This window comes from Pelodiscus sinensis, chromosome 16 (genome assembly GCF_049634645.1).
Source record: "Pelodiscus sinensis isolate JC-2024 chromosome 16, ASM4963464v1, whole genome shotgun sequence".
Taxonomy (NCBI): Eukaryota; Metazoa; Chordata; order Testudines; family Trionychidae; genus Pelodiscus; species Pelodiscus sinensis.
Window position 1 is genome coordinate 18,820,621 of NC_134726.1, and position 23,742 is coordinate 18,844,362.

A 23,742-nucleotide genomic window follows, 5' to 3' on the forward strand; every position below is an offset into this window, starting at 1 on the left:
GAAACGAAGGGAAAAGAGTGTTTTCTCTGAAACGACAGGGGAAACTTTTGGTGTGTGGAATGTGCTAATGTCAAGTGGGTGGCTGGATTGTTTGTTTTGTATTCTATTAGAGTAATATCCAACATTTGTTGTACTGACGCAAAGAGTGGAACAAATCTTCGCCCCCAAAAGCTTGTGATCTAAAAATAAACAAGAACCAAAACTTTAACTACAGAATATGGGTGGGAGGAGGGATGCAAGATACAGGCCTGGTGTCCATATGATAGGCACATAAGTTATTGGCTCGCTTTTGTGTTTTAAAGATGCAAGTCCTTTTTTTCAAGCTCCCCTGCAACTGTGGATTTTTCAGAGTGATTTCAACAAAGCAAGGAGAGCTTGGCAAATAAATTTTTCAGCAGGGTAGTGTGGGAGCTGCATGAAAGTTGTGGAGATACTCAACTGATAATGGGTTCTCATTCAGAAAGGGAAAATATGAACCAGTTGAACACAGACACACACACCTGTTCTGGCAAAATGTCATGGGATCTTTCATAACAGTTGTCCTCCTTTCCTCTCAGGCAATGCTTCATAGATCAATGTGGGGTCAAAAGTCAATGGATTGAGAGACTAGCACTGGGTACTGAAATACCCACCCTGCTTCCTGCAGCACCAGTGACTAGGGCTCTTTCAGCCCAAAAGATCAGTCAAGAACACAGGCAGATGGGGTGGCATTTTAGTCTCCTAAGAAGCTGTATGATCTTGTCCAAATCTTACAAGAAAAGAATAATTTCCCTGAAGGCAAGCTTAGCCCATCTTCTGCCAGCTTGTCACAGCTCTCTGCATCTCTTGCAAGAGGCAATCTCACGCACCAAGAGCAGTTTTTACATCTGATCACTCGCAGGGATCTAAGCAGAGATTCAGTTCTGTGCAGCATGGACCATTAGTGAGTCTGGCTAAATGGATGGAGGATTTCACTAAGTGGATAGTTCTGCTGCAAGGGCTTGCCAGTGGCTATTGAGAGACTTCCTCTGATGCAGTTGAATTTTGAAACCTTTGACATCCACAGACCGTATTAACTGAAAATCCTAGCTCTGCTCCTGGCCGGTAGTAGCTTATGCAGCAGTGTGCTCACGGAAAGAATTCAGTACTTCACTAGGGATCAGGTCCATAGCCTGCTGGCCAGCTTGACAGGGCTGGGACCTGGGAGAAAAGGAATCCTTACCCCACGCCTGTCAAATGGTTAAGAAGCTGCTTCAGTTCAATCGCTAGAGACTCTGGGTAGCCCATCCAACTTTTCACCTTCCATCACCCACATGCAGCTCACCGCAGTTGAGGGATCTGCCATGGAGTCAGATGCTGTGCAGGGCTTGAATCTCAGACCGTGACTCTGTGGCTGTGGAGGGGGCCCTTAATGTGACCTGCAGCTGTAGGGTGAGTTGTCATAAGCCTTGCTGGTGAAGTATTGGGAATAGTTCCAGTGATGTCATTGGGCTTGCAGGTTGGATAAGGGCTACATAGTTCCATCTGCACTCTCAGAAATAACCCCCTGACTCGGGACTCTTTGATGTGAGTTAGCATTGACCAGAAGCAATACGGTTCTACGATCCAGCCCTGAGTTAAGGTTAAAGGATTTGATTTTAAAGTCATGCCAGCATGATGGGATTATCTGTCCTCTCATTCTTTACCACTCCTCAGACCTTTGCACCAGGTGACCAGATATCCCAATTTCATAGGGACAGTCAGGATATTCGGGGTTTTGTCTTATATAGGCACCTATTACCCCATCTCTCTTCCCAATTTTTCATGCTTACTATCTGGTTCCACGAGGCGTACAGATAGTTCGGATTAGAAGCCTAATCCGAACTATCTAGTCCGTGCCGCGTGTAGCCGCGCGGCACGGGGTTCGCACTAGCCGGCTTTTAAAAATGGCGGCGCCGGCTTTATGCTAATGAAGCCCGGGAAATTCAAATCCCGGGCTTCATTAGCAAGTTCGGTATGCATACATTACCCCCCTAGTTCGAACTAGGGGGGTAGTGTAGACATACCCATACAGTGAAAAACCCTGCAATCGGCAGCAGACCAATTTTTGCTCTCTGTACACTCATCCTGCCACTCGCTAGTGTGGTACAGATGAGCTTGTGATCTCCCCACTTGCCTCTGGATATGCAACAAGAAATGTGACCTCAGTGAGAGTTCATAGAATCTTAATAACATGACAAGTCGGTAGGTTCCGTGGCAACGTTGTTGATGTTGGAATAGAGTGGAGACAGGATCATTCCACGTGTAAAGAAAATGGTGGGGAATGTGTGAGAACTGCTCTCGAATCTGGGCTAAAATACAGGCTGGAAATGTTTAAGAGGAAGATCTTAGACACGTTATCCATGAGAAGATGTGTGTAAATCTGGGAATAATTATGTACTTGTGGAGACCTATTAAAAGCATAGAACACTAATCACAGTGGATTTCAATTACCTAGAGTTTGAAGGGAATGGAGACTGTTTAATACCTGAGGAAGGATACATGTGTCTGCCAGTGTGAGTGTAAGATTATTTTTCTTTCACAATTTATATAAATAACAAAAAAAAAAAAAAAACCCAAAATCTCAGGATAGTTTGGATTTAATCCCAAGAAATGAAGCAGGTACCAGATGATAAATAAAATAGAAGCTTGGGAGCTTATAAAGTTGAGTGATCATAATACTATTGGAATTGAAATATTCATGAGGCTACAATATGTACAAAAAGAAGCAGCACAAAATATTAGATTTTGAAAAGACAGCATTCAAGGGAGTGTGTAATGAATTGAGGAAAATTGATGGGGATGCAACGACTGTCCCCAAAAATGTGTTGTGGAAGATTGAAGGAAATTTCTTAGGAACAGATAAGAAAGAGATGCAATCTACATTCTTCCCATAAAATGTAAATGTCAAACATTCAGTTCATCATCTCAAACCAACCTTTAACAAAGAAATAGTAGACAGCAAGAAGGATTACAAAACCGAATCATCCTGGATAAATTATATATATATATCTAAAAAATAATAGTGGAGAGGAAAATACACGTCGGAACCCAAGTCAGATTTGAAATTGCATAGTGAACCTCAGCTCTATCCGCATTGCAGTTAGACACAGAACATGAAATTCTTCTTCCCTCATAAATATAACAATGGGAGTGAGGCACAGTATAAACTAGAGAAAATGAGGTAAAAGGAAAGGCTGTTCACCCCTACTCTACATGTTTGTCATCTTTTGTTTTTCTTGTTTCCATTTGATCTGCATCTTCTCCACCTCTTCCTTCACTTCTCGGTCTTCAGAATCAAGTCTTGTTTTTTCTTAAATGAATTTATACGCTTGCTTCAATGAGTTGCAATAATAAATTACTGACTTTTGCATTAAATAATTCTGCCCCGTTTCCCTGTTAATCCCTCGTCTCATTCAGTTTATGATGTCCCCCTTCCCAGTGTTCTCCTACTTTCTTGGTTGCTTTAAAAGCCGGATTATGACTCCTTGCTATGTGCCATGAAATAAGAGGAAATAAGAACCCCCCACTCCATTACACCCCAACATGCCCTTTGGACTGAGTGCACAGGAATAAGCAAGACAATTTACTGCTCATTTCCTCCCTGGAATTGGTAGAACTATGGCTCTACTTTCCTCGTGGCTGGTGAGAGTTCCTGAGCCAGTACTCTGAGTCCACAGCACTCTGAGTACCTTTTCTGAGTGGGGTGAGGCAGACAGGGAGCCTGCCCAGGGCTCCCCACTGTGTCTTTGGGGGGCCAGATTCCGTGGCTTTGTGGGTCAGATCTGGCCCTCAGGGTCAGATTTTGCCCAGCTCTTCACTAGTGCATGCAAGCAGGGGCACAACTAGCAATTTGGGGGAAGGGGCATGACAGAGATGACTTTTGGGCCCCTTCTCCTCTCATGGTTCACCTCTAAGATTAATTATTTTACCCCTTCTTCTCAGTGAATTAAAGAGCTATTAAATAAGTTTGCATAGTTTTAATTGTGCCTCAGCTTTCATTTAAAGAAGAAAAAAAAAGTGATGCTATGCAAGTAAAAAATCGACACTTCCCCCAGTATAACAAAATCAAATGTTGCATAATTTAAATTTTGAGAGCAATCAATTGTTTAATATCACATAAAATAATCTAATTATTCATGGAACATGGAAATTTGTTGAGACATACATTATACGGTAAATAGCAGCATTAGAATACTTGTACGGCTCACGCATCTTGCTTTCATGCCAGCCCATGTGTCCAAAACTTCTGTAAAGCGGGTGGATTATGCAAGCTTGTGCTCAATTGAAACAACTGCCAGGTTTGTTAAATGCTCTTCGTCCATTATAAACTGAAATAAGGGGGAGGGGGGAGGCGGGGGAAGAGGAATCAAGCAAGGAAGGTGAGGATATGGAGGGCTCAGGGCAGGAAGATTGGGGGAGGTTCATGAGTCAGGGCAGGAGACTACGGATGGAGGGGCTCAGGGAAGGGGGGATGTGGGAGGTGCATGAATGAGGGCAGGGGGCTGGGGAGGCATCAAGACACAGGGGGTACGTCTAGACTACATGGCTTCATCCACTGAGCCATGTAGTCTAGACGTACCAGGATGTAGGGATGAATGTGGAGAGGGCAAGGGTGCCATTTTGGGAGACTGGAAGCTGCAGCTGCATATACTGGGTCACTACTGCTCTTCCTCTTCCCTTTATAAGGGAGCAAGGGAAGTGCACAGCTTGTATGAAGTCTCTTCTGCCTCTTTCCCTGGGCAGCTGGGAGAAAGGGGAAGGCACGCATGCTGCACATTTCCCCCTTGTTCCCTGATATGATAAGAGGAAGAGCAGCAGAGTTCTGGGTACACACATCTGCATCTCCCCCTTCCCTAAAGGGCATGGGGGGGGGGGTCTAAGATCTGGGGCTTCCCTAGACCAGGGAGGGTGTGTCAAAACTGTTCCCCATTCTAGCACTCTGAGTGCAGAAGGTGAGGGCCCCTAAGAGACCTTAAAAATACCCTGCCTCTATAGGCTTCTGTTTAAAAGCTTCCCAAGATCACAGATTCCCTGGCCTAGGGAGGTAGCTGCAACCATCAAGAGAAAAACTTTTTCTTGAACTCAGGAAGAAGCACTTGGAACTTCTTTCAGAGGGGTACCCCAAGTTCTTCTAACACAAGAGAACTTCAATTAAAAAAAATAAAATAAAACAAACTGTAATCTTGGCTAGCTGACATCTCAGTCTTAGGGTATGTCAACACTGCAGTGCTAATTCGAACTAACTTACTTCGAATTAGTTACTTTGAAATAAGCTAATTCGAAATAATGCATCTAGACCCAAAAACTATTAGAATTAGCATTTTGCTGATTCGAAATAGCGTGTCCACACTGGACTCATGCTGGGTCACATTTAAGGGCAGCTGAAACCAGTTCCAGCAGGGCATCAGGTCAGTAGTTGTTTTGTGTGGCTGCTGTCTGAGGCTATCTGAGGCTCGTGCTTAAAGGGACCCCCCTGGACAGCCAGTTCTCAGCTTTTCCACTTGCTTGCCTACCTCGTCGAGGGACAGCAAAGCGTTTTCCTCTCCACCTGCCTGTGTCAGTGGTTCCCATTGGGGACGTCGCAGCAGTTGGCACCATGGAGCCAGAGCTCGCTCTGGGCATTTTGCTCCAGTTTTTGGGCTTGCTGCTGCAAGCCTGCCAGCAATGGCTGGAGGCTGCCTGGCACCATCTGGTGCACGTCAGCCCCCTGCCTCTCCCCCTGGCCTCCCTGGGGGTCGTGGAGGAGCCGCAGCAGCGCCCGGATGCCAGTGTGCCCCGCCGCATCTGGCATCTGGACACTAGCAGCGACTGATGGGACTGCATCGTCCTGGAGTGCTGGGGAGACCAACAGTGGACCCAGAACTTGAGGATGAAGAAGGACACCTTCCTGGAGCTCTGCGAGTGGTTTGCCCCTGCTCTGCAGCGACACTTGCATGAGGCCCACCATCCCCCTCCAGAAGTGTGTGGCCATTGCCCTGTGGAAGCTCTCCACGCCAGACAGCTACTGATCCATTGGGAACCAGTTCGGCGTGGGGAAATCCATCATCGGAGCAGTGCTCATGGAGGTACGGCACTCACTGGCTACTGGGCTGGGGGGAGGAGTGTTGCAAGGAGGGGATGGGCCGCCCCAGGGAAAACGGGGGTGGGGGGAAGAGGTGAAAGTGCCCCACACGGGACGGTTCGGTCTGTTCCGGCTGTACTACATGCCGCCCGCAGGGGTTGCTTCTGGGAGTGGGGCGCGGGGCAGTGCCAGGGAACAAACATTCCCATCCACCCGGGCACCCCAGTGATTTGCAGTTTGGTGTGTCTATCTGCAGGTGGTCAAGGCCATCAACAGGGTGGTCCGCTTCATCAACCCAGACGCGGTCATCCAGGGGTTTGGCATCCTCAGCTTCCCCAACTGTGGGGGGGGGGGCATTGACAGGATGCACATCCTCATCCGTGCCCCAGAACACCAGGCCTCCCAGTATATCAACCACAAGGGGTACTTCTCCATAGTCCTGCAGGACGTGTCTGACCACCGGGGCCAGTTCACAGACATTAATGTGGGCTGGTTCTGCAAGGCACATGATGCCAGGGTGTTCCGGAGGCTGCACGCCGGGAGCTTCTTCCCGACTGCCACATCAGGGTTGGGGACGTGGACATGCCCGTGTACCTGGTGGGGGATGCGGTCTACCCCCTACAGCCCTGGCTAATGAAGCCCTACATGGGACACCACAACCCCTCCCAGCAGGCCTTCAATGCCAGGCTCACCAGGGCCCGCATTTGCTCGAGGGGGCCTTCGGCCGACTGAAAGCACGGTTTAGGTGCCTCCTCGCCTGCCTCGACCTCACCGAGCACAATATCCCTCCTGTGGTGGCAGCATGTTGTGTGCTGCACAATTTATGTGAGCGGAAGGGGGAGGCTTTCCTGCCAGCCTGGATGGCTGAGGCTGACCACATGGCTTGCTAATATGTGGAGCCCAGCACCGACGCCATCCAGGAGGCCCAGCAGGGGGCCGTCCAGATCCGGGAAGTCCTGTGTGAGAGTTTCCTGGTGGAGGAGGACTGAACTCTCCCTGCATGCCCCACTGGGGCCTTCTTGCACCCTCACTTCCTTCCCCTTCCTACCCCCCCTTCCTAATGTAAAATAAAAATACCTGTTTTGCCAAAAAAAACCTCTCTATTTTACATAACTGGGGTTGGGGGAGGGGAGAGGGAAACCTGGGAGGAGGGAGCTGGAAGGGAGAGGAAGGGAAGGGAAAGCTCAGGGTTGGGGGTCCTGATGGCTCTCCCATCTCGCAGCACTGCGAGTGCAGGGGCGTTGGGGGGGAGTGAGTGTGGAGGGTGGAACAGGAGGGATGGGGGGTGCGGAGGAAGTGGGAGGGGGAACAGGGGTGAGAGGAGGAGTGAGAGCTTGGGTGGCCACGGGGGCTAGAGCAGGAGGAGGCAGGAACCTGTCCACCGAGGCCTGGAGGTGGCCATGGAGGGCATGGCCCTGCTCCTCCAGCGCCTCCAAGCTCTGCTGCCACAGCTGCAGGTCGTCCTGGACCCAGTGGTCCTGGGTGTGGAGCTGGTGCTCCAGTAGCCGCAGGTGCCGCCGCTGATAGTCCTCCAGGTTGCGGGTGTGCCTGCTGGCCCAGGTGCAGGTGGCTCTTGCAGGCGGGGTAGTGTGCCCTGCAGTCTCAGGTGCTGCGGCTGTGGTAAAACAAGAGCAGTGGTCAGTTCTCCCTGGGGACACAGTGGGTGAAACCCAGCCCCTCTCTGCAAGGCGAGGTCGGTATGTGGGGAACGGGCCATGGCTCCTGCATGACGCCCAGGTGCACTGTCCCTGGGCTCCCTCTCCCCCCCTCCCATATGCATAAGGGGAGCATGATGGCACTCACATGTGGAGCCCTCCCCGGCCTTGGATGACAAAGCCGATGTGCTCTGTGGGATGCCTCGAGGGTCCTGGGCAGAATCCCTGAAGGCTCCTGGCTCTCAGCCTCCTCCTCTTCCTTATCCTCCATGTCAGGGACAGGGCCCTCTGCCCTGGGGTCGATCACCACCTGGAGAGCATGGACTGCGTGAACCCCCAGGATGCGGTCCAGGGCCTCATAATGAGGGCAGGCCTCTGGGTCAGCCCCTGGCTGGGAGGCCCTGGAGTAGCCCTGCCGCAGGTCCTTTATTTTACAGCAGACCTGGTCCTGGGTCTGCGTGTGGCCTCTGGTGGCTAGGCTGGCAGCCATGCGGCTGTAGACGGCCACGTTCTGGTCGCTAGTGCGAAGATTGTGGACATTGGAGGCCTCCCCCCAAACTTCAATGAGGTCCACGATCTCTGCAGTAGACCAGGCGGGCGCCCGCCTCTTGCAGCCCTGGGCAGGGTCCTGTGAGCCACCAGCCTGGTCCTGGGAAGAGGTGGAGAGCTGGGTGGCTGGCTCATCTTGTGCCAGGTGGAGGGTCTGCTGGCTGGGTGCTGGCAGGCTTGCAACTGGCACAAGCACTTTAGCCAAACCATGGCCCTTTAAGGGCTCCGGGGCTGGGAGGGGGAGCAGAAGAGTTTCCCTGGTTTGGCCCAGAGTGGCCACCAGGGCAACCTGGGAAGGGCTAGCCTCCAGCTAGTTCGAATTAAGTGGCTACACAGCCCTTAATTTGAACTTCTTAATTCGAACTAGGCATTACTCCTCATAGAATGAGGTTTACCTAGTTTGAATGAAGCGCTTCGCTATTTCAAATTAAATTCAAACTAGCGGTTTGCATGTATAGACACTATGAAAGTTAGTTCAAACTAACGTCTGTTAGTTCGAATTAACTTTGTAGTGTAGACATACCCTCAAGCATGCACGCACAGGTCTCCCATTACCTTCCAAGACACAAAAATAAAATCATCTTCTTAAAAAAAGGTGATTTTTATTAACAAAACAAAAAGATATGCTTGATAAAGCATACTTAGTTGCTAGGTGTTTTAAAGCAACTGAGAAAAGAACAATTTAAAAACACAGAGAAAATTCCATTCCTGGGATACAGCTTAAAGTGCAGTGTATTGGGAGAGACATGGACTTAGCACAGAGAAGTTTAGCCAAACAACAAAACAAAGAAAATAACCTGATTCCATCTAAATAGCCATTCCCTATCAACTCACAGTCCATGCTTCAAGTTCCAGTTCATTTCCATGTCCAGTATTCATGGTAGTCCTGCCTGGTTCAATTCACCTTATTTCTCCAGATCTCTGTTTAAAACGCAAAGAAGAGAAAACAAACAGGGTTTCTTTTATTTCAGATCTGAATACCTTCCCCCATTGGCTCTCCTGGCTCCCTGCCAACACTTCCTAGCTACCTGAGTTTAACACTTTGGTTACTAAATGCTGGGATGTTCAGAAAAGGCCAGAACTCTTCCTATCCATCACAAGGTGCACACCCACAGCCAGCCCTTTATCTGCCTGGCTGCCTGCTCCTTAGCAAGGCAGCCTGCAGAAGACCCCCAGGAGCCTGGGTGGGAGAAGTTGCAACTGAGCACCCCAATCTGCCGGTTTCTTCTTGCTGGAATTCTGCACTGGATGCATCAGTTTGCTTTAACTCTAACCTAAATTCTAGAGCAGCCTTTCAGCACAGAGTTGTACTTTTCTTTCTCAAGTGTCAGTGTTTGCCTTCAAAAAATTACTGGAAAGTGGGGGTTCTCCTCCCACCTCTTACTTTGTATTTAGTTAGTCCCATGCTATGACCTCTGAGGCAATTACAGCCGTTCATGTGCTGCAGATTTGAGCCAAGATAATGGGTGTACTGACTACAGTGGACTTGTACACAATGAAATTAGCTGAAGGTCTACATATGCTAACAGAATCACCTCTGCCAGTATAGACTACCATAGGAACTTGTTTATGTGCTCTTGGTTTCAATTACTTTCCTATATAGGTTGAATCTCTCTAGTCTGGCACCCTTGGGACCTGACCATTGCTGAAACAGAGAATTTGCCAAATCAGGGAAGGTCAATATTGTCTAGCAGCATTAGCAATGGTTCACTGCCTACTGAGATGTTAGAAGACATTTAGGGGTAAATAAAAGCTAAATAACAGCACAGAACTGAAAGTCATGACTGGTGGCTGTAAACAAACTTCATGGGACCAAGGGAAACTTAGCCACACCCTTGATAATTGGACATCTAGTTTGTAAAATCATTCCAGACCACAGATGTTGCTGGACCAGAGAGTGCTGGATTAAAGAAGGTCAACCTGTAGCAATTGCCAAACCTTCTCTTCTTCGGAGTGCTGAATGCTGCCTTGTTTTATTTAGCAAATATCCACTAGCTTGAGTCTTAGCTCTGATTACTAATTATTGTGCATTTGTCTGCATTGTTGTATTTGATAGTCCAATTATAGAAATGAACCAGATTCATTTTCTTTGAACCTCATTTCCCCTCAAGATTCAGTCTATACTAGGAAGAATAATTATCTACATTTTATGCAAAACTGACAAATTTTGGTGGTTTTGCAGTTGTTTTAACTACTGTGTAATCTGATTAACTACTGTGTAATCTGCTGTGCTCTTAGCTCACTCAAGTGGTATTCTAAGATGTGCTCACAATTTAATGTCTAATTAGGAAGACTGAGAGATGTGGAACAATAAATTAGCTTAGGACCTTACTTGTACATTTTAACTATGTTTTTAAACAAATAATGCTGTAGCAAGCAATATTAAGTTTGTAATCGCAAACTGATCTTTTAAACTCTGGTAAGGAAATCCTCTATTTTCCACATGAGTGCAATGCATTGAAATATATGGGTCTTTTTGAATATAACAGATGTAACTACCTAACATGCACCATCATTATGTTGAAGACTGTGTACATGCCAGCCAACAAGTAGCGAAAGTGAATAGTCTGAGTCCTAAAAGGTCTCCTTGAGCTAAATCAGTTATGTTAAATGTAAGGATACATTCTCTGAAATTGAGAGGCCAGATTCTGCTCTTGGTTTAACCAGTGTAAATCCAGAATAAATTCATTGTTTTCAGTGGACTTAATCTGCTTTCACTCCAATGTAAAACAGCCAAATTTGGCTGCTTCTTTTCTTGGAATGCCCTTGGAATTAAAACCTTCAGATGTCAAATCTACACTTTCAGATCAAATGCACTAAAAACAAAGCGTGAAGTTCTCTTCTCTGATCAGCATTATGGAGCTCTGTTTTATCTTCCCCATCTGTTCCTCACAGACAACATTCAGTAAAATCTCCAGCACACACCAAAGATAATGTGTTTTCCCACTTTTTATTTGGAAAAATCATTTTGTATATGGGTGACCCCATCCCCGCTCTCCAATATTTATTTTGATGGAGATGGATGTCCTCTTTGATAAAATCGGCACAGCAGCATACACAATGGCAGTTGCCCACTCTGACTGGTCAGCGTACCTCAGTTAGGCTGTGTCTAGACTACATGCCTCTGATGGCAGAGGCATGTAGATTAGACACATAAGCAAAGTCAAATGAAGCTGCGATTTAAATGATCGCAGCTTCATTTAAATTTACATGGCTGCCGCGCTGAGCCGACAAACAGCTGATCAGCTGTTTGTCCGCTCAGCGCGCAAGTCTGGATGCTCCCTGCCGACATCAAAGCCCTTTGTCGGCAGCCCCGTTATTCCTTGTGGGATGAGGTTTACCGGGGCTGCCAACAAAGGGCTTTGATGTCGGCAGGGGAGCATCCAGACTAGCGCGCTGAGCGGACAAACAGCTGATCAGCTGTTTGTCGGCTCAGCGCGGCAGCCATGTAAATTTAAATGAAGCCGCGATCATTTAAATCGCGGCTTCATTTGACTTTGCCAAAACAACAAATCTACATGGCTCCGTCGACGGAGCCATGTAGTTTAGACGTACCCTTAGATATAGCAGGAGCCCACCTGAGAGAGTTGGAAACTCGTTGTTTTTTTTACAGCTTGTGTGGATATTTTCAGCAGCACAGTTTGGACATAAACTGTTGCGATTTTGAAGAGATCATGTATTACAACCACTTTGCACTGGTGCAAATATCCACACAACAGAACCAAGCCCTCTTTTTTCACTTTGGAGTGTCTGCTGTGTTAGAAAAAAAGGGGGGAGAGTGTGTTAAAATGTTTATGTACACCTAAAATAACTCACTTTGCATAGATGTTTAGACAGACATGAGGTAGTTAACTTTTACTTATTAGGAATCTCTGCAGTCAATGGGAGTTTTCAACCTGTAGCAATTGCCAAACCTTCTCTTCTTCGGAGTGCTGAATGCTGCCTTGTTTTATTTAGCAAATATCCACTAGCTTGAGTCTTAGCTCTGATTACTAATTATTGTGCATTTGTCTGCATTGTTGTATTTGATAGTCCAATTATAGAAATGAACCAGATTCATTTTCTTTGAACCTCATTTCCCCTCAAGATTCAGTCTATACTAGGAAGAATAATTATCTACATTTTATGCAAAACTGACAAATTTTGGTGGTTTTGCAGTTGTTTTCCCACTGATTCAGTAGGCTTTAGGTGAGATCCCAAAATGAAAATAGGTGGATTAGAAGTGATGACTGAAGGGAGAGGGAGAAGAACTCTGTTCCATCCCTAGTTGCCAAAAATACCTAGTTTCTGATTTTACTGTGTTTGAAATCAGAGATGAGCCTCAAGCTCCACATCTGAACATTTTGACCTTTGGACAATTTTGATTCAATACCTGAATTTTGTGACTTGAACCACTCTCAATTTTTACAATTCCCCACTAATTGTTCATGTTTATTCATGTTATATGTCTCACAGAGGGCTTGAAGGGGATGGAATGATACTGAATGTGAAGGTATTTCTTGTAGTAAATTGCTGAACTTTTCAGCTGACAAGCTACAGGACATGATGTCCTTTAGATCATGAGAGGGCTGGAAAGTTCTCACTACCAAGGGGAAGAAGAAAAACCACAAGGATTGCAAATATTGGTAATCATGTCTGTCGAATGCTGATTTTCTTGTATGCCTAATATGACATGATTCCTATTGTAGAGTCTTGAAAAGAGAGAAGTTTTAAAACTTCATTTGGTCCACAGTTCAAGTTCTAAGGAAGGTGGAAAAGTTTAATTTCTTTTAAAACCAAATAAACACACAGGCATGAAGCCTGACTCTTGGGGTTTAAGGGGGATTTGTTTAGGTCTTTCCTGCTTCTAGACTTGATTTCCCTGGTTGTGTATCAAAGGTTTCCTACAAAGAGCTCAACCGTGGCTATCATACTCTGGTGGTTTTATTATCCTTTAAAAGCATCCATCTGTAAAATATGGTTTGCAAGTTGATAGCCTAGAATTTAGAGGTTCTGAGATTAGTTTTCCCCTAACAGTACTACAATGCTACTATAATATAGGATTTTTTTCTCATTTAAAACTCCAGAGGTGAGGGGTTACTGAATACGTTGGTGTTTTTTAGCTCAGTCTCATAGACTTTATGGTCAGAAGGAACCATCATGATCATCTAGTCTGACTTCCTACAATTTGCAAGCCACAGTAAACTGCCTAGCTTCTGGCTGAGTTACTGAAGTCCTCACGTTATGATTTAAATATCGTTTTGTGGATTAAAAGACTTCATCTTAGAGAATCCCTCATTTACATTAGTTTAAACCTGCAAATGACCCATATCCCATGCTGCAGTGGAAGGTGGGGAAAAAATTCTGAACTGGGTGAAAATTCCTTCCTGATCCCAAACATGGTGATTTGAGCTACACGAATTACATATCTTATTTCAATGCTATTTTATAAACTCATAGAACACTAGAACTGGAAGGGACCTTGAGAGGTTATTGAGTCCAGTCCCCTGCCCACATGGCAGGACCAACCATCATCTAGACCATCCCTGAAAGATGTCTGTCTAACCTGCTCTTAAATATCTCCAGAGATGGAGATTCCACAACCTTTCCTAGGCAACTTATTCCAGTGTTTGACCACTGTGACAGTTAGGAAGTTTTTCCTAATGTCCAACCTAAACCTCCCTTGTTGTAATTGCCATTTGCTTCTTGTCCTAATCTCAGAGGCCAAGGAGAACTTGAAAACCACTACCATGTCCCCTCTTAGGCTAGGTCTAGACTACACTCTTTTATCAGAAAAAGCTATGCAAATTACGCTGCACAATTTGCGTAGCTTTTTCCAATTGCTTTTCTGGAAGAGGCTTTTCCACCATTTGGCCCGTCTAGATGGGGCAAAATGGCAGAAAAACATCCTCTTTTGGCAAAGCCCTTATTCCTCATAGAACGAGGTATACAGGGTTTCTCGAAAGATCGTGTTTGCTCTTCCGCAAAAAAAAGTGGAAGAGCAAATGCGTTCCCTGGATGCGGCGGAGTTTTTCTGGGATACTTCTCGTATCCCAGAAGAACCCGCCAGTTTAGACATACCCTTAGTCTTCTCCTTTCCAGACTAAACAAGCCCAATTCTTTCTGCCTTTCCTCATAGGTCATGTTTTCTAGAACTTTAATCATTCTTGTTGCTCTTCTCTGGATCTTCTCCAATTTCTCCACATCTTTCTTGAAATGTAGTGCCCAGAACTGGACGCAATACTCCAGTTGAGGCCTAATCATTTCAGAGTTGAGCGGAAGAATGACTTCTTGTGTCTTGCTCACAACACTCCTGTTAATGCATCCCAGAATCATATTTCAAAACAGATTATTTCTTCATTTGGTGCTGTTTACACAGTGTCAAATTTCAAAATGAAGCGCTATTCCAAAATGTCCCTTGCTCCTCGAGAATGAGGTTTACAGGGATGTTGGAATAGCAAGCCCGAAATAATGGGCTTGCTGTGAAGGTGTGGGGATAGCTATTTCAGTATACTCTAGTATCCCAAAATAGCGTTGCAGTGTAGACATACCCCTAGGGTACGTCTAGACTACAGGCTTTTATCGACAGAGGCTTTGTCGACAGACACTGTCGACAAAGCCTCTGTCAACAAAGAGCGCCTAGACTACAGCCAGTTCTGTCAACAAAGCAAACCGCTTTTTCGACAGAGTCTAGACGCTCTCTTTTGAAAAAGCACAGTGTGGATGCAATAGCACCTTTTTTCGACAACTCTGTCAAAAAAAGGCATTATTCCTTGTAGAATGAGGTTTACTGCTGTCAACAAAACTGCCGCGTTCTGTTGACTTACTATCGACAAAACTCGGTGGTAGTGTAGACGCAGATATAGTTTTGTCGACAAAAGTCCAGTTTGTCGACAAAACCCTGTAGTCTAGATACACCCCTAGGCTGTGTCTAGACTGGTAAGTTTTTCTGCAAAATCATGTGCTTTTGTGGAAAAACTTGCCAGCTGTCTACACTGGCCGCTTGAATTTCCGCAAAAGCACCGATGATCTCATGTAAGATTGTCAGTGTTTTTCCGGAAATACTATGCTGCTCCTGTTCGGGCAAAAGTCTTTTTCCAAAAGACTTTTGTGCAAAAGGGCCAGTGTAGACAGCACAGTACTGTTTTCCGCAAAGAAGCCCCGATCGCGAAAATGGCGATCGGGGCTTTTTTGCGGAAAACTGCGTCTAGATTGGCCACGGATTCTTTTCTGCAAAAAGTGTTTTTGCGGAAAAGCATCCGGCCAATCTAGACGTGCTTTTCCGAAAATGCCTTTAACGGAAAACTTTTCCGTTAAAAGCATTTTCGGAAAATCATGCCAGTGTAGACGTAGCTCTAGTGTCCCATCACAGGTTCATAAAAAAGATCTTAGTTCAGGCCCCAAATTCCACTAACAAGATGGATAGAAATGGCTCAGAAATGTCAAAGCAATCTTCTACAGGGGGGTTAAATATCCCAGTGTTACCAGAGTACTTCAGTAAAAAGATGCTAGAGGCAAGAGACAGCAAGGAGCTGCCAGATTCTGCTTGGATTGCCCAAGAGCCCCCAGGAGCTCCTGTGTTTACCAACAGGCCATGGTGCATATTCCATGGGCATTATATCCTCTACAGAAAAATGTCCTTCCTGCAACATTCCTTGCATTTTTCCCTCTGGGAGGCGATAATCTAGGCCTGGGTCATTTTGCTTTTTGACTTTGTCTGTCAATACGAAATCTCCTGAGAGTGTCCAGAAACCTGGGATTAATCTAGTTGGTGGTTTCCTTACAACAGCCTGTTGTTAAGTGCTGAGGAAAGTTGTTGCTGCTGCAGCGGTATCGTTCTTGGAGAGCCAATGTCAGCTGTAGTAGTACAGAGAGCAGCATGGGCTGTGAGTATAAGAGCAGGGGAAGGCAATGCCTTCCCAAACTGCCAGCCCAGCCCAACACACACTCTGCCTCCAACGCCTGCCCTACTTCAGCACATCTCCCCCTGTCTCCCAAGGCTGTCTGGGCTTCAAGGCTGGGGCTGTGCTGCCGGCTTCCTTTGGGCTGGTTACCTGCTGTGCTGTGGGGTCAGGTGGAATTCCCATCATGTTCCCTCCAGGCCGGGTTCCCACCCATTCCAGACTCTCAGGTAAGCTGGGGCCATGTGGATCTTCCCTCCCTCCTCCTTATGCTCCTGTTGAAGCTGGGGCCATGCATTTCCTGACTTCCCCCCCTATACCTCCTGATGGAGTTGGGGAGATGAGGCTTGGTGCTGCTCATGTTCAAGGGCAGGGGAGCTTCTCACTGTGGGCTGCCTGCCTTCCTGGCTTGAGTGGGAGCATTCCACTATGGGCCACCCACCCTCCAGGGCTGGAGGGCTTCCCACTGTGCACCACCTGCTCTGCCTGTGTACTGCAGAAGGCTAGATCCATGCTGGTGCTTCCCTCCTTGTGCTGGGGGTAGAAGGCTGGGACTGTGAACCTCTAGCTGATGAGGTGGCCTTCCCCTGCAATGGGGGACTTGGCTCTCATGAGGGCCTCAGGCGGTAGGGGCGGGAAGTTTGCCCACTGCCATGAAGAGCAGCATGTTAATTCAGCAAACCTCAATGTTGTTAAGAAAGACTATAGACTTGGTTCAGTGGTGAAGGCACTCGGTGACATTTCTTGTTGACAAAGAATGGTACTAGTGCTCCATAGGAGCTATAGGTACATTAACTCATGTATGCCCATGTAAGTGCACCAGCCATAGGATCATGGAAGTTTAGGGTTGGAAGAGATCTCAGGAAGTCATCTAGTCCAACCCCCTGCTCCATGCAGGACCGACCCCAACTAAATCAGTCAGTGCACTGGGATGCTGACACCATGGCTGGCCAAAGGTGCTGCTACTATGATTTCTTCTCTAATACACTGATACAAAGAAGTTACATATAACACTCTGGACATGGTTAGTTACCAACCCTACACCTTGTACCTGCTAATTTGAACAAAACATCCTCACCCTGTCATTCCTATGAAGGGTCAGTGTGTTCCTACATCATCTCCAAAGAATGTGTTTACCTGGTTACTTGAGAACTCTGGGTGTTCTTGTACCATCCTCTGCAGTGAGGGATGTGCTAAGTTGGTATGTGCTGTATTGTTTTGCCAATGCTAGGGCTACTCTGTAGTCTTTGGTTCACATGGCTAGTAATGCCTAGGGGAGTAGCAGGGTCTAACCTATCCCATTCCAGTTTAAATGGAATATGCATGATATATTTCAGTGAATTCCTCTCCAGTGCCCAAATCCTTTTGTTGTCTATGGCAAGACTTTGTGAACAATCTTATATATTTTAGAAATGTGCATCTGTCCATCCTGCATACTAAATCCCTCATCCCCAGATCCACCCCAGAGCAATGGTTTAAATGGGGGGGGGGGGAACCTTATTTAAGTTAAGGACCCCAGTAATGCGCAGTAGATCTTTGAGTTTAATATACAGTTCCAGTTTTTTCATTAAAAGATTCCATTTGATCAGTGTTTCCCAATTTTATTTGGCCATAGAACCCTTTTAAACTCGAAAGAATTTTGTGGAACCCCGGATAACAGTCTTATATATGGAGCTGAAAAAGTAGACCACAAATAAGTAAGGGTAATAATAAGCAAATGCTAAACAAGGTCATGAGATCAACATTTATTTTAATTGCACATATTTAAGAGCAAAAATCTCATTTACAAAAAATAAAGCTAAAAAACTAATATGCATTATATTGGCAGTTTTCAGTGTGAAGAGTGTTTTTTCTTCTTTTCTTGGCAAATTCTTTTTATATTTGGTTTAATACTGTTGGATTCACATATCTGATGAGTCTTGATTGTAATGGTCAAGTTTTTATATAATTAATAAACTGTACTGCTTTGTCCAACACATTTTTAAGAGAGGGAGAAATATTTTAACTACCAGGCAATCGCACCACTGACTGACTGCATGCGCAGCGCTGAGTAGTGACATCATTGTCCCCACTCTCTAGCTAAGCTGGCATTACAGTGGGACACTTATTGTGGCAAACACAAATGAAAATTGTTTTCAATAAAATTCATAAATGCTTAAATATTAATTATGTTTTTTAAATCATAAAATGTTATTGTAATGGAATTTTCTCACGGAATCCTTAGTTCCACAGAACACCATTTGGGAAACACTGCACTTGATATATGGAAAGAACCATGAATGGGTGGCCATCTTCCTCCTCCTACAATGCTTCATATTTAATTGAAAATTACTGAAGCTAAGAAGAATTCGGCTTTTCCACATTTTCTAGCTTAGAGAGGGTGTGTCTAGACTACAGGGTTTTGTCGACAAAAGTTGACTTTTGTCGACAAAACTATACCTGCGTCTACACTACCGCCGAGTTCTATCAACATGATGTTGACAGAACTCGGCAGTTTTGTCGACGGCGGTAAACCTCATTCTACGAGGAATAATGCCTTTTGTCAACAGAGCTCTGTCAACAGAAGGCGTTACTGCATCTACACTGTCCTTTGCATCTACACCTGTGGTCACCAACCCATTCAGGCCCCCCCACCCTCCATTTTCCCCCCACTCCCAAGAAGCCCCACTTCCTACCTCTAGTGTAGTGTGTGCCAGCTTTCCGCAGGGTGGACGGAAGTCCTGTCTGAAGCCCGCGTCACTTCCAGGGGTTCCGGAAGTGTGCTGGCTGCTCCCCTCCCACAGCTCTGTCATGTGCTGGGGGAGAGTGTGTCGGCCTCAGAAGAGGAGTGTGGCAGCTTCCCTGTGCTGCTGGCAACAGAGGGGTGGGTTGAGCGCAGGGGTTTCCCTGCGCTGCGGGAGTGGGGGTTGACCCCGAGGTTTGGGCTGTGCTGTGGGAGAGGCGGTCTGGCCCCGGGGCAGGTGGCCCATGGGGGGTTTGGCCCCACTGCGGGAGACGTGTTTTGTCCCTGGGGCTGGCTCCCACAGGGGTTTGTCCCCAGGGCAGGCGCCCGCGGGGATTTGGCCCCACCATGGGGGATGGGGGGGATTGGCCACGCCATGCGAGGGGGGTTTGGCCCTGGGGCAGGCACCTGCAGAGGTTTGGCTGCGCTGCAAGAGGCATGTGCTGTCTTCCCTTGGGGGACGGGGGGGGGGGGCGAGAATTCTGGGAGGAGGTGATAGAGGGGGACTCTCTGCCCCCACTCCCCCTTGTTGCCTCCCTCCTCTCCCCAGCCCCCTGTTCCCTCGCTCCACTCCCCAGCCTCAGAAACCTGTCCCCACTGGCACCCTGTCCCCCGCCCTCCTGGCACCCTGTCCACTCTCCCATCCCCAGCCTCAGAAACCTGTCCCCACTGGCATCCTGTCCAAACAGGTTCCCTGCCCTTCTCAGAAATAAAGTCACTGCAGACACTTTTATGTTTGACATAGTATTTTATTTGAAAATGAAGCCTGGTCATCAAACCCCCAATTGGAGCCAAGCCCCCATGTGGCCACAGCTTCATAACACTCCTGCACTCCCCTTTCCCCCAGACCCTGCATCTCAGCCTATCATACACTGGAACCCCCTGCCCTGAGCCCCTCACATACCCAACCCAAATTCCTGAACCCTCACATCCAGAAATCTGTGGCTTACTTAGTACCCAAACCCTACATCTGACCCCAGCACTGCCCGGCCTGGAACTCCCTCTCTAAGCCAGTGTTCCCTTATCCACTTCCTCCTGCATCCAGATTTCCTCCCAGAGCTTGCACCTCTCACCCCTTCCTGCACCTAAATCCCTCCTTCCCACCCTGGAGCCTACACATCCTGTCTCAACCCAACAAGGGTTCATCTTGACTGCAGGAGTTTTTCAGGATTCCGGAGATATCCCAGAAAAACTCTTCTGCATCCAGGGATGCATTTGTTCTTCCACTTCTTTCAGTGGAAGAGCAAACATGATCTTTCGGTCACCCCTATATTCCTCTTTCCATGAGGAATAAGGGGGCTTCCAAAAGACGGGTTTTTTTCTGATATTTGGTCAAGTCTAGACAGGCCAAATGTTGGAAAAACTTCTTCCTACAGAAGAATTGGGGGAAAAAAAGTAGCAGTGTAAGGGTTGGGGATAGCAAGTGATGGAGAGGAGGTGAACAGAGAGGGCGGGGCTTCAAGGAAGGGGGTGGGGTTTCAAGGAAGGGGCTGGGCAGTAGATCTTGGCTTGTTCTGTCATTTAAAAAGTGATATTGGGTGTAAAAAGGTTGGAGACCACTGGTCTACACTCTCATGTGGACAAAGCGGCTTGCTTTGTCGACAGAACTGGATGTAGTCTAGACGCTCTTTGTCGACAGAAGCTTTGTCAACAAAACCGGTCGACAAAAGCCTGTAGTCTAGATGTACCCAGAGAAACACTGAGGAACTGGCATTCATATGCAAATTTGACACCTCCAGGCAGGGACTGAGCAAAGACAGTAGTTGAATGGGGCATTATATTCAACACCCAAATGACTCAAAAGCTAAGTCTTGGACGTTTACAGCTCATTGTATTAGCCCCATTTAGCATGAACACTATAATTGACAGGTGAGTTTTTTCTTCTTTCTCTTTCCCCTCTCCTCTTTTTCTGCTTAATATTTAGGATTTCTGTACCTCTTGCTCCACTCATCTGAAGAAGTGGGTTGTACCCACAAAAGCTCATTATATTTTATAATTTTTTGTTAGCCTCTAATGTGCTACAGGACCACTTTTTTAACAGCTTTTTAAAGTTAGAGACTAACACAGCTACCCCTCTGAGAGTTACAGTTTCCTTAGAATGATCTCCCTCCATGCTTTTCTCAGCACAGCCTGACACATTCTCCGGTTTGCGAACACCCCTCTAAATCATTGATGAAAATATTGAACAGAACTGGACCCAGAATGAATCTTTGCAGTAACCTGATACCCCCTTGCAGCTTGACAGTGAACCGCTAACTCCTCCTCCTGGGAACAGTTTTCAAACTAGTTATATACCAACTTTATAATATCTCAAACTGGGTTGTATGAAACTTACTACTTGATTTCTTCAGAGATCAGTATCCACCTAGCAGACTCTTGGCATGTTGTCGAGAACATCATAGGAGTAGAGGGCAAATGACTCTATTTTTGGAATTCAGAAGACCAAAATTGTTCCTGTTCTTTAAAATAAATCATTCTCTCTCAGTACTTATCCATGCTCATGATCACCTCCTAAGTATTTACAAACAGAATAAATAATAAAAGAATAGGAAAATCGAGCCACGATCTAGTGATGGAATACCATCCCATTTCTGACCCATCAAGTCACCATGCTCACTTAATTCAAAGACTTTCACTTCTCATAGTGATTATGGAAGTAGGTCAACAAAGATGATATTGTCCTAATTTCTTTCTCTCTGCTTTACAGTGTTTGTCTTAGATTGTAATTTCTCAGTGGCAGGAACAGTTTGTTTTGTACCACGCTGAACATATTATTGGTACTTAAGCTAAGAAATTGTAAGTGGAACTAGTGAAGCTGAGCAGTAATCGTGAGTGTTGGAAAAATATTTACAAGCTCTTTTATAGGTATTGTACCAGAGAAGCAAGCAGGCTGTATGTGAAACCTTTTTTTTCTATTGATGTACACACAAGCATAGGCACCAAAAATAGCTCCTTTAATTGAAATTGTTCTGAAATTAGATATCTCTCCCTTAATATTCTTTGGATTGAAGCTCTTATTTCACCTCATTTATACTTCTGGCAATGATATATACAAATTTGGTGTCTGTAAGGGTGTTGAGAGGATCGGAAATTTGGATTGTCTTCTATGGGACCACATGACGTTTCCCAGATAATTTCTTCACTGCTTGGATTATGGAGGCACAAAAAGAAATAACTCATTTATATGAAGACAGAATTCCTAGGATTGTTGTCATGCAAACCAGTGGAAGCCACTTCCTTTTGCATAAATAAACTGAATGGGCATGCTAAGAAAGGTTGAAGGCACCACTCATTTATTCATTCAATCTTCCTGAATGGGGTTGCTAAGGAAAGCAACTTATTAAGAACCCAATTTGACAAAACTTCATGCATAACAGGTGTCCCACTGACCCAAAGATGGCTACTGTGTTCATCTCCCCCCCAAGCATCTTAATGGTAAGGAAGGGAGAGTTGTGAGGGTAGCTAATTGTTGGAGCAGGAGGGACTGTCTGCTGTTAAGATGCCTGTTTTAGAATTATCTGGCATGAAATTGCTGCAGTTTAGTTAGAATGGAATGGGGTTTTTTTAATGTCTTTGTGTTATGCTATGTCAGAGTTGCCTAGGCTCTGACCCTAAAACAATGACGTCAACAGGAAGACTCTCAGTGACTTGGGTGGCCTTTGGTTCAGATTCCTGTTTTGGGTCTAGCTTTTAGTGTGGCCTGAGAGCTGGTCTAATTGAAATTGTAATTACAGGACCGAGTTACTACATGTATTCAATGGTGAAAACTGCAAATGGATCCAAAGGTGTCAGTGAAGGTAAAATACTTGGGGTAGCGTGGAAGGATATTTGAGGTGTAACTGAGGGTGTAAATTGCCCTGTAGACCTGATACTGTTGCATAAGCAGGAAAGAATCCACTTTGCTGTTCAAATTCCAGAGGACCTCCCTGGGTTGGGGGTTAGAAATTAACTTTTTTTCCACTTGTAAACTGGACATACTAATTTTGAAAATCTTTGTGATACGATACACCAGAAGCTCCCCAACGCCGCTATTCTGAGTCACCTTGCAGAGCTTCCCATACTTTTAAACACAGACAATTTCATTTCACTGGGAAAAAAAAGGACATTTGCATTTGGAATGAGTACTTCAGTTCCAAAAGTCCAGCTAATTCTGATTATTTAAAGTGCTATGCTAAAGGGTTTGATTCTGTTGAGAATGAAATTTCCTATAACCATTGATTGATTGATTGATTGCAAAAGGGTAGGAAGTGAAAGGAGGATGCTGTGGAGTATTGTGATTAGTTGTGATATATTTTTCTAAGTTTTGGAAATTTCTTGGTGATCATTATTAACTATTTAGCATATAGGGATTGATCTAAATCCCATTGAAATTAACAGAAAGCATCAGATTCAAAAGTCTAACATATGTATTAGATGTTAAATGTACTGGCACTTGAGAAAATATGGGTTTATCACAATTCCTGTCCCAAATTGCTAATTTAAAAATTACTGTAAAGAAATTAATCAGAGAGTATTTTGAAATAAACCATTGTTTACTCTTCTTTTTATCTAATCTAGTACACATACAACATGTTTTCTAACATTAAAATGGTCTACAGCACAAATGGAAAATAAAATAAACATTCAGGGTAGGCTGCAGGTGGCTATACTGAAAATATTACATGTAACAAGAGTAAGGAAAATGTGTTATGAGCAAATATATATTGTGCCTCGTTTCAGATTATTAGAATATTTAATCTGGCTGTGCCATAATGTCCCTTTGCTATTTTTTTCACACAATTAAGTGTGAAAAGAGAAGAAATTACCCTTTTAAGTTCTCATGTACATTGATTTTTGGCTTCTACAGGATTTTCAAATTTGAGCAGCATGACAACA

The 23,742-nt window shown here is 45.5% G+C and overlaps 1 long non-coding RNA gene across 1 annotated transcript in view; it reads left to right on the top strand.

Annotated features, from left to right (window-relative positions):
- The first annotated feature begins 2,263 nt into the window (after positions 1-2,263).
- LOC142818543 (uncharacterized) overlaps positions 2,264-23,742 on the top strand; it is a 30,326-nt gene continuing 8,847 nt past the window's right edge. The window contains exon 1 of the long non-coding RNA XR_012896049.1: positions 2,264-2,513. This is a non-coding gene — a long non-coding RNA (uncharacterized LOC142818543). The remainder of the gene's footprint in view (positions 2,514-23,742) is intronic.